Raw genomic sequence first — 14,811 nt, forward strand, 5'->3', positions numbered from 1 at the left:
CACAAGGCGGCCATATTCACTGGTGCTGGGGCAAGGTTGTTGAGGGTGAAGCCTGGTGCCAGATGTGTGTGGTGATTTTCCATAATCCCTGAAACGCTGATGCTACACTGTCTTGTGATCTTTTTCTGGGGCGGGCTGGCACCTGGCCACAGTCTTGGGACACCAGCAACAACAGGGTCCAGCAGGTGTACCTGGGTGCAGCTGACATTCAGCCATTGCTCAGTGAGACCCTCCCGCTGAGGGGCAGAACAGATCAAATCCACAGTCCTTTGGAAGTAAGGGGCTGGGGAAAACAGCCACATCTGAGACAAAACTTGGGAAAGAGGTACTGCCTGGGGCCTGGTCACGGAGAGTGGAAAAGCGGGGAGTGGAAGAGAGCTGAAGACAGAGGACGGGTGCGTGATTGCTGCTCCGGGGGAACAGACTGGGTAGCTGGGTGGCGCCATTTTCACCGTTCCCACGCATGCGCATATGCACCTACCAGCCCCTCAACAATCCACCCCAGTAGGCTAGCAGTGCCATCTAGTGGCAAGCAGAACTGTTACACCGAGCCCCACCCAACTGGGCCAACTTCACTCTTCAAAAACACAAACCTCACCGCCAGCTTAATTTATGGACTATAAAGAACTACATGGACTGACCTCTAGGGGAAAACAAAGCAATTTCAGTCCTACTTCAATCTGCTAGCAGGTTCATCTATTCAATTTTTTCTTTTTTTTTCTTTTTCATTTTTCTCTTTTACAATTCTTTTCTTTTTCATGAATACAGGAAGAGAAAAAACTCATTTTTATTTTCAATTCTTATTAAAAATATGTCTTTAATTTTTATTACTATATTTTTTACTTTTGTGTAAATTTTTTCAAATTCTACTTTAACTTCCATCATTTTTTTAGTCTACTTCAGTGTACTCACCTTTCCAAATTTTCAAACAATTTCCTTTTTTTTCTTTCTTTTCCTTTTTTCTTTTTTTCATTTCTTTTATTTTCCTTGAATGCAGAAAGAGAAAAACTTCATTTTTACTTTCAATTTCTTTTCAAAATATTTTTATTTAATTGTTATTACTATATTTTTTGCTTTTATGTAATTTTTTTCAAATTCTGTCATACTCCCATCATTTTATTTGTCTACTACAGTGTATTCACTTTTTCAAATTTTCAAACGATTTTTTTTCTTTTTTCTTTTTTTATCTTCTTTTTTCATTTCTTTTCTTTCTTCTTACATACAGAAAATGAAAAAATTCATATTTCGTTTTAATTTTTATTAAAAAATATTTCTATAATTTTTTTCTACTATATTCTGTATTTTTGTGTATATTTTTTCAAATTCCATTTTACCCACATCATTTTAGTCTACTTTAGTGTATTAATTTTTTCAAATTTTCAAATGATTTCCTTCACCCCCCCCCTTTTTTTTTCATTTCTCTAATCTGTCAAACAATTTTCAACACCCAGACCAAAACACACCTAGGATCTAGCATCATCTATTCAATTTTTGTCTGTGTGTGTTTTTAATTTTTAATTTTTAATTTTAATATTTTTTTAATTTCAATTTTTCTACCTCATTAATTCCTTTTCTCCCTTCAAAATGACAAAACGAAGGAATTCACCCCAAAAGAAAGAGCACAAAGAAACAACAGCCAGGGATTTAACCAACACAGATACAAGCAAGATGTCTGAACCAGAATTTAGAATCACGATAATAAGAATACTAGCTGGAGTCGAAAATAGATTAGAATCCCTTTCTGCAGAGATAAAAGAAGTAAAAAATAGCCAGAATGAAATGAAAAATGTTATAACTCAGCTGCAATCATGGATGGATGCAGCAGTGGCAAGGATGGACAAGGCAGAACAGAGAATCAGCAATATAGTGGACAAACTTATAGAGAATAACAAAGCAGAAAAAAAGAGGGAGATTAAGGCAAAAGAGCACGATTTAAGAATTAGAGAAATCAGTGATTCATTAAAAAGGAACAACATCAGAATCATAGGGGTCCCAAAGGAGGAAGAGAAGAGAAACAGGGGTAGAAGGATTATGTGAGCAAATCATAGCGGAAAACTTTCCTAACCTCAGGAAGGACACAGACATCAAAATCCAGGAAACACAGAGGACTCCCATTAGATTCAACAAAAACCGACCATCAACAAGGCATATCATAGTCAAATTCACAAAATACTCAGGCAAGGAGAGAATCATGAAAGCAGCAAGGGAAAAAAAGTCCCTAACCTACAAGGGAAGACAGATCAGGTTTGCAGCAGACCTACCCACAGAAACTTGGCAGTCCAGAAAGGAGTGGCAGGATATATTCAGTGTGCTGAATCAGAAAAATATGCAGCCAAGGATTCTTTATTCAGCAAGGCTGTCATGCAAAATATAAAGAGTGATAAAAAGTTTCCCAGACAAACAAAAATTAAAGGAGTTTGTGACCACCAAACCAGCCCTGCAAGAAATTTTGAAGGGGACTCTCTGAGGGAAGAAAACATGAAAATATATATATATAAATAAATAAATACCAAAAGCAACAAAAGATTAGAAAGGACCAGAGAACACCACCAGAAACTCCAAATCTACAAGTATCATAATGGCAATAAATTCATATCTTTCAGTACTCACTCTAAACATCAATGGACTCAATTTGACAATAAACTTCATATATTGAAAAAAATAAAAATAAAAAAAATAAACATCAATGGACTCAATGCTCCAATCAAAAGACATAGGGTAACAGAATGGATAAGAAAACAAGATCCATCTGTATGCTGATTACAAGAGACCAACTTTAGACCTAAAGATGCCTACAGATTGAAAATAAGGGGATGGAGAACCATCTATCATGTTAATGGTCAACAAAAGAAAGCCACAGTAGCCATACTTATATCAGACAATCTAGACTTTAAAATAAAGACTGTATCAAGAGACACAGAAGGGCATTATATCATAATCAAGGGGTCTATCCACCAAGAAGACCTAACAATTATAAACATTTATGCGCCAAATGTGGCAGTTCCCAAATATATAAATCAACTTATCACAAACATAAAGAAACTCATCATAGTTGCCATTTGCAACTACGTGCATGGAACTGGAGGGTGTTATGCTAAGTGAAATTAGTCAGTCAGAGAAAGACAAAAATCATGTGACTTTACTCATATGAGGACTTTAAGAGACAAAACAGATGAACATACAGGAAGGGAAACAAAAGTAATATAAAAACAGGGAGGGGACAAAACATAAGAGACTCATAAATATGGAGAACAAACTGAGGGTTGCTGAAGGGGTGGTGGCAGGGGGGATGGGCTAAATGGGTAAGGGGCATTAAGGAATCTACACCTGAAATAATTGCTTCACTATATGCTAACTAATTTGGATGTAAATTTTAAAAAAGAAAAAAGAAAATTAAAAAAAATAAGTTTCACTGATGCGCAAGACTGGCAAATATCCAAATTTTCAAAAAGTAAAAAAGGTGAACTGTGGAATTAACAGGCTGAAAAGTTTGAAATGAATCCCTGACAAAGTTGTCCTAATTATTTCAGATCATTTATGATCAGTTGGGTTAACCAAGAACAGATAGTGTATATAAACTCTATTTCAATTGCACTATGTTATTAGAGTCCTGTACTAAGGGTCTGCTGTAGAAGTAAAGTATCTTCACATCAGCAAAGGCCATGGCAAATGTACCCTGCTAATATATGTGAATTGGACGTTTAGGACTCTTAAGTAGATTACTATTGGGAAGAATGGACATTCAGCCTGGAGGTTAATAGGCCTCTTAACTATATTACTATCATTAGGAAGAATGGACACTCAGCCTGGAGGTTAACAGGACTGTTAACTAGATTACTATCATCAGGAAGAATGGACACTCAGCCTAGAGTTAAACAGGACTCTTTTTTTTTTTTTAAACAGGACTCTTAACTAGATTACTATCATCAAGAAGAATGGACACTCAGCCTGGAGGTTAATAGGACTGTTAAGTAGATTACTATCATTAGGAAGATTGGACACTCAGCCTGGAGGTTAATAGGACTCTTAACTAGATTACTATCATTAGGAAGAATGGACACTCAGCCTGGAGGTTAACAGGACTGTTAAGTAGATTACTATCATTAGGAAGAATGGACACTCAGCCTGGAGGTTAGTAGGACTGTTAAGTAGATTACTATCATCAGGAAGAATGGACACTCAGCCTAGAGTTAAACAGGACTCTTTTTTTTTTTTTTAAACAGGACTCTTAACTAGATTACTATCATCAAGAAGAATGGACACTCAGCCTGGAGGTTAATAGGACTGTTAAGTAGATTACTATCATTAGGAAGATTGGACACTCAGCCTGGAGGTTAATAGGACTCTTAACTAGATTACTATCATCAGGAAGAATGGACACTCAGCCTGGAGGTCAATAGGACTCTTAAATAGATTACAATAGAGAAGAATGGACACTCAGCCTGGAGGTTAAGTGACCATACAGAGCATCTTTCCTGCACCTCTTACTCAGTACCTTTGTACAGAAGGCCCTGAACTCAATTACAGAATTAGGGACTTCGTCTCTTTAGGAATAAGTCTAATCAAACTCAATTTCCTTTAGAGAAAGAGGATAAAATGTTACTAAATTGGAGGAATCAAGGAAATATTTTTGTACAATGATCTTTATTTAGCAATTATTATGAGCCAGGCATTTTCCTATACAATATATTGCATTTTCATCCTCACAATGAACTTGTGAGTGAAGGGTTTATTGTCACTATTTTATAGATGCAGTAATTGCAATGCTAAGGAGTTAAGTGGCTTGCCAAAAATATCAAGCTAGTGAGTAGCAAAGCCATTAATCAGGTCTTCTAAGATGGTACCATTTCTACAATTTCACTTTATAACCAATATGTCAATTATTTCTAACCTCCTTTGGCTTTAAATAAACAGAAGGTCTGATTGGGCAGGAGAGGCTGTGTTTACATTCAAAATAACCCAGGTTTGAGATCCAAGACTCTGGAGTCATGAGTTTCTTTTCTCTTCTTTATCCTCCTTTGTAGTTTTAAACAAATTGTTGATCTCTTGGGCCCCAGTTTTCTTTTTCTTTTTTTTTATTTTTTTTAATGTTTTATTTTACTTTTGAGAGAGAGAGAGAGAGGGTGCAAGCAGGGGAGGGGCAGACAGAGGGAGACACAGAATCCAAAGCAGGTTCCAGGCTCTGAGCTGTCAGCACAGACCCTGATGCGGGGCCCAAACTCACGAACAGCAAGATCATGACCTGAGCCAAAGTCAGACACTTAACTGACTGAGCCACCCAGGCGCCCCTGGCCTCAGTTTTCTTAAGTGTGAAATGAAGGCATTGTACCCAGTGATAACTATGATATCATCCAGGCTTGCAAATCTATTATCCTAATCATGAAATTTGAGGCCAATGTGTTAAATTATTTCAATATAGTATCTCAGTTAATCATCACAACAACTCCAAAAACTAGGTACTTACACTGGATCTATTTTGCAGATGAGGAAACTGAGGCATGAGGTATAATTGGTTGGGATGTCACACACACATACCAAGTGGATTAACCTGAATTCAATCCCATAATTAAAAAAATTTGATTTCATTTTAATATGCTTTAAATGAAGCTAATTGTAACCATTCACAAAGATATGCAATCATTCACCCCACCAAAAGGAACCAAGACTCTTGGAGTAATGACTGATACCTTGGAGAAATGAAGCAGGAAATATACAAAATAAGCCTGAAGTATCTTGTCCTGCCAGAAAGTAAAAAAATTATCAAAGACTCTTAGAGTTAAATGAAAAGGACACAGGAGACAAAATAAAGGCACTCCCACCTGCCAAATATGGAATGATCTGAACATCAAAAATAAAGACTGCAAATGATTAAAACTCCTTCAGTATTTTTTTTAAAAATTGATGCATTTGTGGCAGGGTGCCAAGATGGCAGAACAGCATGGAAGTTCCTTTTGCATCTCTCATCCCTGAAATTCAGCCAGATCAACACTAAACTATCCTGCACGTAGAAAACTCATATGGAGATTAACACAACAATCTGCATAACCTGAACCACAGAATTTAGCAGGTACACAGTGTGGAGAGGTGAACTAGGGGAGAGAAAAGCCGCAGAGGGTAGGGAGCTGTTTTTGCTTGTGAAGAGAGGACACAGACTAGGGGGAGAATACAGGAAAAGCACCCCCCCAAAGTAGCTGGAGAGAAAATGGAAAAGTGGAAACAGCTGCAGGGAATGAACTAAAAAGGGAGAAAGGAGAAAGGAGAGGGTTTAAATTCCATAAGACTCTATAAATGGGGGAAGCACAGAGTCTGAAATTCTGACGCTCGATACCTGGCGTTGCTCTGGTGGGAAGGGTGGATCCCCAGGAACAGAGTGCTATGGGAGAGGTCCTCAGGCCACAGGGGGAGAGGTGGTTTCACTGCTGGAAGGACACCTGGTAGAGGCTGTGTGGCCTCCCCATACCCAAAGGCCCCAGTGGACCCCAGAGAACAACCATGTTCACTGGTGCTGGAACAAAGATGTTAAGGGGAAGGCTGGTGCCAGATGTATGTTGTGATTTTCCACAATCCCTGAAACACTGCTGCTACACAATTGCATGATCTTTTTCTGGGGCGGGCTGACACCTGGCTTCAGTCTCTGGGCAACATCAGCACGATGGTCCTGCAAACGTTCCTGGGTATGGGCGGGCACCCAGCCATTGTTCAGTGAGACCCTCCCACAGAGGGTCAAAATGGGTTAAAGCTGCAGTCCCTCAGAAGTGAGGGGTTGGGAACCAGCCCATCTGAGATAAAACTCAGGACGGAGGTGCCACCTGGCAACCTGATGGATTGGTCACTGACGGTGTAAAAGCAGAGTAGACAGAAGCCGGACACAAAGGAGGGGTGCGCGATTGCTGATCGGAGAGAACACAGTTCCGATACTAGAGACTGGGTAGCTGGGTGACGCCATTTTCATCCCTCCTGCACATGCGCATACGCACCTACAAGCACCACAACAATCCACCGCAGTAAGCTAAGCAGCGCCATCTAGTGGAGAACGGAGCTGTTACAGTAAACCCTGCCATACTGGGCCAACAGCCCTCTTGGGGAACACCACAAGTCTCTCCACCTACTTACTTTACAGACTATCAATTGCTTCATAGTTTGACAACTAGGGAAAACAGGATGTAATCTCAATCATCTTTCAGTCTGTTCACTGGTCCATCCATTCACTTTTGTTTCCTTTTTCTTTTCCTTTCTTATTCTTGATTATAGAAAAAAAACAAATTTATTTTTATTTTTATTTAATAAAAAACATTTTTCTTTCATTTTTTACCATATTTGTTCACCTTTTTCTAAGCTTTTAAAATTTTATTCTACTTTTATGATTTCATTTTATTCTAATTATACTATTCATTTTTTCCAATTTCCAAATGTTTTCTCTTTTTTTCTTTTTCTTTCTTTACCTTTTTTCTCTATTGTAACAAGCTTTTTTCAACAACCAGACCCAAACACACCTACGATCTAGCATCATTTATTTCATTTTTTTGTGTTGTTTTTAATTTTTTAATTTTTTTTTACTTTAGTAATTCCTTTTCTTCTTTCAAAATGATGAAACGAAGAAATCCACCACAAAAGAAAGAACAGAAAGAAGTGACAGCTAGGGACTCATCACAGACAGCAGCAAGATGTTCTGAATCAGAATTTAGAATCACGAACTAGCTAGAGTTGAAAATAGATTAGAATTCCTTTCTGCAGAGATAAAAGAAGTAAAAGCTAGTCAGGATGAAATTAAAAATACTATAACTGAGCTGCAATCTCGAATGGATGCCACAGCGGAAAGGATGGATGAGGCAGAGCAGCAAATCAGTGATATAGAGCACTAACTTATGGAGAATAATGAAGCAGAAAAACAGAGGGAGACTAAGGCAAAAGAGCATGATATAAGAATTAGAGAAATCAGTGACTCATTAAAAAGGAACAACATCAGAATCATAGGGGTCCCAGATGATGAAGAGAGAGAAAAGGTATAGAAGGTTTATGTGGGCATACATAGCAAAAAACTTTCCTAACCTGAGGAAAGACACAGACATCAAAATCCAGGAATCACGGAGAATTCCCATTAGATTTAACAAAAAAAACCAACCATCAACAAGGCATATCACAGTAAAATTCACAAAATACTCAGGTAAGGGAAGAATCATGAAAGCAGCCAAGGGGAAAAGAGTCCTTAACTTACAAGGGAAGACAGATCAGGTTTGCAGCAGACCTATCCACAGAAACTTGGCTGGCCAGAAAGGAGTGGCAGGATATATTCAATGTGCTGAATCAGAAAAATATGCAGCCAAGAATTCTTTATCCAGCAAGCCTGTCATTCAAAATAGAAGGAGAGATAAAAAGTTTCAAATACAAACAAAAATTAAAGGAGTTTGTGACCACTAAACCAGCCCTGCAAGAAATTTTAAGGGGGACTCTCTGAGAGGAGAAAATACACAAAGAAAAAAAAAGCAACAAAGCCTAGAAAGTACCAGAAAACACCACCAAAAACTCAAACTCTACAGGCAACATAATGGCAATAAATTCATATTTTTCAGTACTCACTCTAAATGTCAATGTACTAAATGCTCCAATCAAAAGACATATGGTAACAGAATGGGTAAGAAAACAAGATCCACCTATATTCTGTTTACAAGAGACTTATTTTAGACCTAAAGACACCTTCAGATTGAAAGTAATAGGATGGAGAACCATCTATCATGCTAATGGTCACCAAAAGAAAGTTGGCATAGTCATACTTATGTCAGACAGCCTAGATTTTAAAATAAAGACTGTAACAAGAGATGAAGAAGGGCATTACATCGTAATTAAGAGGTCTATCCACCAAGATCTAACAATTGTAAACATTTATGCTCCAAAAGTGGGAGTACCCAAATATATAAATCAATTAATAACAAACATAAAGAAACTCATCGATAATAATACCATAATCATAGGGGACTTCAACACCCCACTTACAACAATGGACAGATCATCTAAACAGAATACCAACAAGGAAACAATGGCTTTGAATGACACTCTGAACCAGATGGACTTCACAGATATATTCAGAACATTTCATCCTAAAGCAGCAGAGTACACATTCTTCTCCAGTGCACATGGAACATTCTCCACAATAGATCACATACTGGGACATAAATCAGCCCTCAACAAGTACAAAAAGATCGAGATCAAACCATGCATATTTTCAGACCACAACGTTATGAAAATCAAAATCAACCACAAGAAAAAAATTGGAAAGGTAACAAATACTTGGAGACTAAAGACCATCCTACTAAAGAATAGGGCTATCCACAAAGTTAAAGAGGAAATTTATGGGGCGCCTGGCTGGCTCAGTTGGTTAAGTATCCTACTTAAGCTCAGGTTACGATCTCATGGTCCGTGAGTTCGAGCCCCGCGTCGGGCTCTGGACTGATGGCTCAGAGCCTGGAGCCTGCTTCCAATTCTGTGTCTCCCACTCTCTCTGCCCCTTCCCTGTTCATGCTCTGTCTCTCTCTGTCTCAAAAATAAATAAACATTAAAAAAAAATTTAAAAGGTCATGGAATCCAATGAAAATGATAACACCACAACACAAAACTTCCTGGACACAGGAAAGGTGCTCATAAGAGGAAAGTATATAGCAATCCAGGCCTTCCTAAAGAAGGAATAAAGATCTCAGATACACAACCTAACCTTATGCCTTAAAGAGCTGGAAAAAAAAAACAGCAAAAAAACTCCAAAACCATCAGAAGACAAGAAATAATAAAGATTAGAGAAGAAATCAATGCTACTGAAACCAAAAAAAAAAAAAAAAAAAAAACAGTAGAACAGATCAATGAAACCAGAAGCTGGTTTTTTTAAAGAATTAACAAAATTGATAAACCCCTAGCCAGTTTGATCAAAAAGAAAAGGGAAAGGACCCAAATAAAATCAAGAATGAAAGAAGAGAGATCACAACCAACACAGCAGAAATACAAACAATAATAAGAGAATATTATGAGCAATTATATGCCAATAAAATGGGCAATCTGGAAGAAATGGACAAATTCCTAGAAACATACAAACTACCAAAACTGAAACAAGAAGAAATAGGAAATGTGAACAGACCCATAACCAGTAGAGAAATTAAATCAGTAATCAAAAATCTCCCAACAAACAAGAGTCCAGGGTTGGATGGCTTTCCAGGGGAATTCTACCAAAATTTAAATAGTTAACACCTATTTTTCTGAAGCTATTCCAAAAAATAGAAATGGAAGGAAAACTTCCAAACTAATTCTACAAAGCCAGCATTATCTTGATTCCAAAACTATACAAAGACCCCACTAAAAAGGAGAACTACAGACCAATTTCCATGATGAATATGGATGCAAAAATCCTAAACAAGATACTAGCCAACCAGATCCAACAATACATTAAAAGAATTATTCACCACGACCAAGTGGGATTTATATCTGGGATGCAGGGCTGGTTCAATACCCACAAAACAATTAATGTGATATATGACATCAATAAAAGAAAGGACAAGAACCACATGATCCTCTCAACAGATGCAGAGAAAGCATTGGACAAAATATAGCATCCTTTCTTGATAAAAAAAATGCCCTCAAGAAAGTAGAGATAGAAGAATCATACCTCAAGATCATAAAAGCCATATATGAAAGACCCAACACTAATATCATCCTCAGTGGGGAAAAACTGAGAGCTTCCCCCTAAGATCAGGAACATGACAGGCCTGTCCACTCTCACCACTGTTATTCAACACAGTATTGGAAGTCTTAGCCTAAGCAATCAGAAAACACAAAGGAATAAAAGACATCCAAATTGGCCAGCAGCAAGATTCCACGAAAAACTGCTAGAAGTAATCCATGAATTCAGCAAAGTTACAGGATACAAAATCAATGCACAGAAATCAGTTGCATTCCTATACACCAATAATGAAGCAACAGAAATGACAATCAAGGAATTGATCCCATTTACAATTGCACCAAAAATCATAAAATCCCTAGGAATAAACCTAACCAAAAGGGTGAAAAGCTATACACTGAAAACTATAGAAAGCTTATGAAAGAAATTGAAGAAGACACAAAAAAATGGAAAAACATTCCACACTCATGGATTTGAAGAACAAATGTTAAACTGTCAATACTACCCAAAGCAATCTACATATTCAATGAAATCCCTATCAAAATAACACCAGCATTGTTCACAGAACTAAACCAAACAATCCTAAAATTTGTATGGAACCACAAAAGACCCTGAATAGCCAAAGCAATCTTGAAAAAGAAAACCAAAGCAGGAGGCATCACAATCCCAGACTTCAAGCTATACTACAAAGCTGTAATCATCAAGACATTATGGCACTGGCACAAAAACAGACACTCAGATCAACGGACAGAATAGAGAACCCAGAAATGGACCCACAAATGTATGGCTAACTAATCTCGGACAAAGCAGGAAAGAATACCCAGTGGAATAAAGACAGTTTCTTCTACAGATGGTGCTGGGAAAACTGGACAGCCAAGTGCAGAAAAATGAACCTGGACCACTTTCTTAAACCATACACAAAAATAAACTCAAAATGGATCAAAGTCCTATACATAAGACAGAAAGCTATCAAAATCTGGAGAAGAAAGCAGGCAAAAACATCTTTGAGCTCGATCGCAGCAACTTCTTACTCAACACGTCTCTGGAGGCAAGGGTAACAAAAGCAAAAATGAACTATTGGGACCTCATCAAAATAAAAAGCTTCTCCACATCGAAGGAAACAATCAGCAAAACTAAAAGGCAACCAATGGAATGGGTGAAGATATTTGCATATGACATATCAGATAAAGGGTTAGTATTCAAAATCTGTAAAGAACATCTCAAACTCAACACCCATAAAATAAATAATCCAGTGAAGAAATGGGTAAAAGACATGAATAGACACTTCTCCAAAGAAGACATCCAGATGGGTAACAGACACATGAAAAAATGCTCAACATCACTCATCATCAGGCAAATACAAATCAAAACCACAATGAGATACCACCTGACACCTGTCAGAATGACTAATATTAACAACTCAGGCAACAACACATGTTGGCAAGGATGTGGAGAAAGAGGATCTCTTTTGCACTGCTGGTGGGGACACAAACTGGTGCAGCCACTCTGGAAAACAGTATGAAGTTTCCTCAAAAAACTAAAAATAGAACTGCCTTAGGTAGTTCTATTGCAATTGCACTCCTAGGTATTTATCCAAGGGATACAGGTGTGCTGATTCGAAGGGGCACATGCACCGCAATGTTTATAGCAGCACTATCGACAATAGCCAAAGTATGGAAGGAGCCCAAATGTCCATCAACTGATGATGGATAAAGAAGATGTGGTATATATGTACAACGGAGTATTACTAAGCAATCAAAAAGAATGAAATCCTGCCATTGGCAACTGCGTGGATGGAACTAGAGTGTATTATGCTAAGCGAAATTAGAGAAAGACAAATATCATATGAATTCACTCATATGAGGACTTTAAGACACAGAACAGATGAACACAAGGGAAGGGAAGCAAAAAAAATATAAAAACAGGGAGGGGGACAAAACATAAGAGACTCTTAAATACAGAGAACAAATTGAGGGTTGCTGGAGGGGTTGTGGGAGGGGGGATGGGCTAAATGGGTAAGGGGCATTAAGGAAGACACTTGTTGGGATGAGCACTGGGTGTTATACATAGGGGATGAATCACTGAAATCTACTGCTGAATCCATTATTGCACTATATGCTAACTAACCTGGATGTAAATAATTAACTAATTAATTATGAAGAAAAAAAGAAGAGAAAAAAACCAATGCATTTGTAATGATATTCAAAAAGAGAGAACCAAAAAAAAAAGTAGTTATCAATTGCTGCATAAAGTACCCCCAAAATTCAGAATCAAACATCAAATGTTTATTACCTCACACAGTTTCTGCAGATCAGGAATCTGAGAGCAGCTCAGCTGTTGGCTTTGGGTCTGTGACCTGGGCTGTAGTCATCTGATGGCTAGACTGGGGGCTGGAGGATGCACTTCTAAACTCATTCAAATGGCTGTTGGCAGGGGTTTCATTTCCTCACGACATGGGCCACTCCTCACAATGTGACAGCTGGCCTCCCTCAGAGTGAGTGATCTGAGAGAGAGGGAGAGAGAGATCAAGTTGGAAGCCACAGTCTCTTTTATAACTTAACAAAACATTAGAAGCAACATAACATCACTTCTGCCATATTCAACTGGTAACACAAACCAGTTCTGGTACAATAAGCACGGGAGCTACACAGGAAAAGAATCCTGGAAAGGTTCACTGATAGCCATTTCAAAGGATGGCCAACACATGGTCATGGCACCTAGGGCAAACAACTATTTACTCTGAATACTAGCAGTTAAATTAAAAAGAAAGTATTTATTTTTATTCCTGTATGGTTATTTCAGAATAATCAAATCACCCTGAATTGATAGGCTAATGAGAGAAAATCCTTCTTTTTAAAGAAATTTCTGTTCATAAATGTTGACAAGACCTCTGGACTTAGAAAAATCACAATTCTGCAACCCCTGATGAAATGGTTGATTTAGGAAAAGATCGGTAGGTGAAACCACCAAACGAAAGATTGATAGGGAACTACACATGGACAGACACAACAATCAAGAGCTGCACTCAGTGAACAATCTTAGCATCACAGAGTGTGGAACAAGTCGGACATTATACACCTCCCAATATAAAGCAAAAAGAAGTACATAGCCCCACCTAAAAATAATTCTTACCCATAAAAGTAAACCAAACTTGAACCAAACTTTTAGAGCTAACAGGAAATACAAGGCTAGAGTAATAAATGAAGATACAAATAGACAAAACCAGCAGCATGTGAAACATTTAGGACAAATACCCAATTTGTTCAGGGGGCGGGGGGGAATAGAAAATGGAAGAAGGTACTATTCTAGATCTAAATTAAAAGAAAATTAAAAGAACCAAAAAAAAAAAAAAAGCATGTAGACTTTGGATCTTGATTAAAAAATAAGCATGCTTTACGTATTTGGACAAGTTTAGCATGGACTCAGTATTAAATGGAAACCAGGAACTTGTTAGGTGGGATAATGGCATTGTAGTTGTCAGAAAATGTCCATATTTTTTAAGAAATGCATTCTGAAAGAGAGGGAAACAAACCATAAGAGACTCTTAACCACAGAAAACAAAGAGTTGACGGAGGGAGGTGGGGGATGGGCTAGATGGAGATGGGCATTAAGAAGGGCACTTGTGATGAGCACTGGGTGTGTATGTAAGTAAGTGATTAATCACTGAATTCTCCTGAAACCAATACTACACTGTATATTAACTAACTAGAATTTTAAAATTTGGGGGAGAAATGTATTCTGAAAAGCACAAAATTGAAAAAGCATCTTTGGGTTTTGCTTTAAAATATTTTCGCATGGAAAACGGCAGGGAAACAGACCAAACCAGAATCCGAATCTTATTAAGTCTGAGTGATGAGCCCATTCGGGTTCATTAGTCTTCTCCCAACCTTCTCCAAACTTCCAACTAGGCTTAAATTTTCACAAGGAAGTTTTTAAGTTTTGAAAAAGGGCATTCCATTATTTATCTCGTGATCTGGGTTCCTAATTAAGTGACTTTTTCACCTATTTCTGTCTCCAAATTCCTGCGAAATCACCGCTGTGCGGACGCGCCGGCCACCGCCCAGGTCGCGGCCTCTGAACGCGCGAGGCTCGGGGACGCATGCGCGAGGGGCCCCGCGGGACTCGGAGCCGACTTCCCACCAGCGAGTGGCGCT

At 38.1% G+C, this 14,811-nt stretch overlaps 1 long non-coding RNA gene across 1 annotated transcript; it reads right to left on the bottom strand.

The window, feature by feature from the left end:
* Positions 1–883: 883 nt before the first annotated feature.
* Positions 884–14,749, bottom strand: LOC144616232 (uncharacterized). The gene is made up of 3 exons (XR_013555373.1): positions 14,660–14,749; positions 12,950–13,160; positions 884–986 (listed from the first exon to the last, which is right to left on the bottom strand). It is a non-coding gene; the product is annotated as an uncharacterized LOC144616232 (long non-coding RNA).
* Positions 14,750–14,811: the final 62 nt, after the last annotated feature.

The sequence above is a fragment of the Panthera onca genome, chromosome B2, assembly GCF_046562875.1.
Source record: "Panthera onca isolate mPanOnc1 chromosome B2, mPanOnc1 haplotype 2, whole genome shotgun sequence".
Lineage (NCBI taxonomy): Eukaryota > Metazoa > Chordata > Mammalia > Carnivora > Felidae > Panthera > Panthera onca.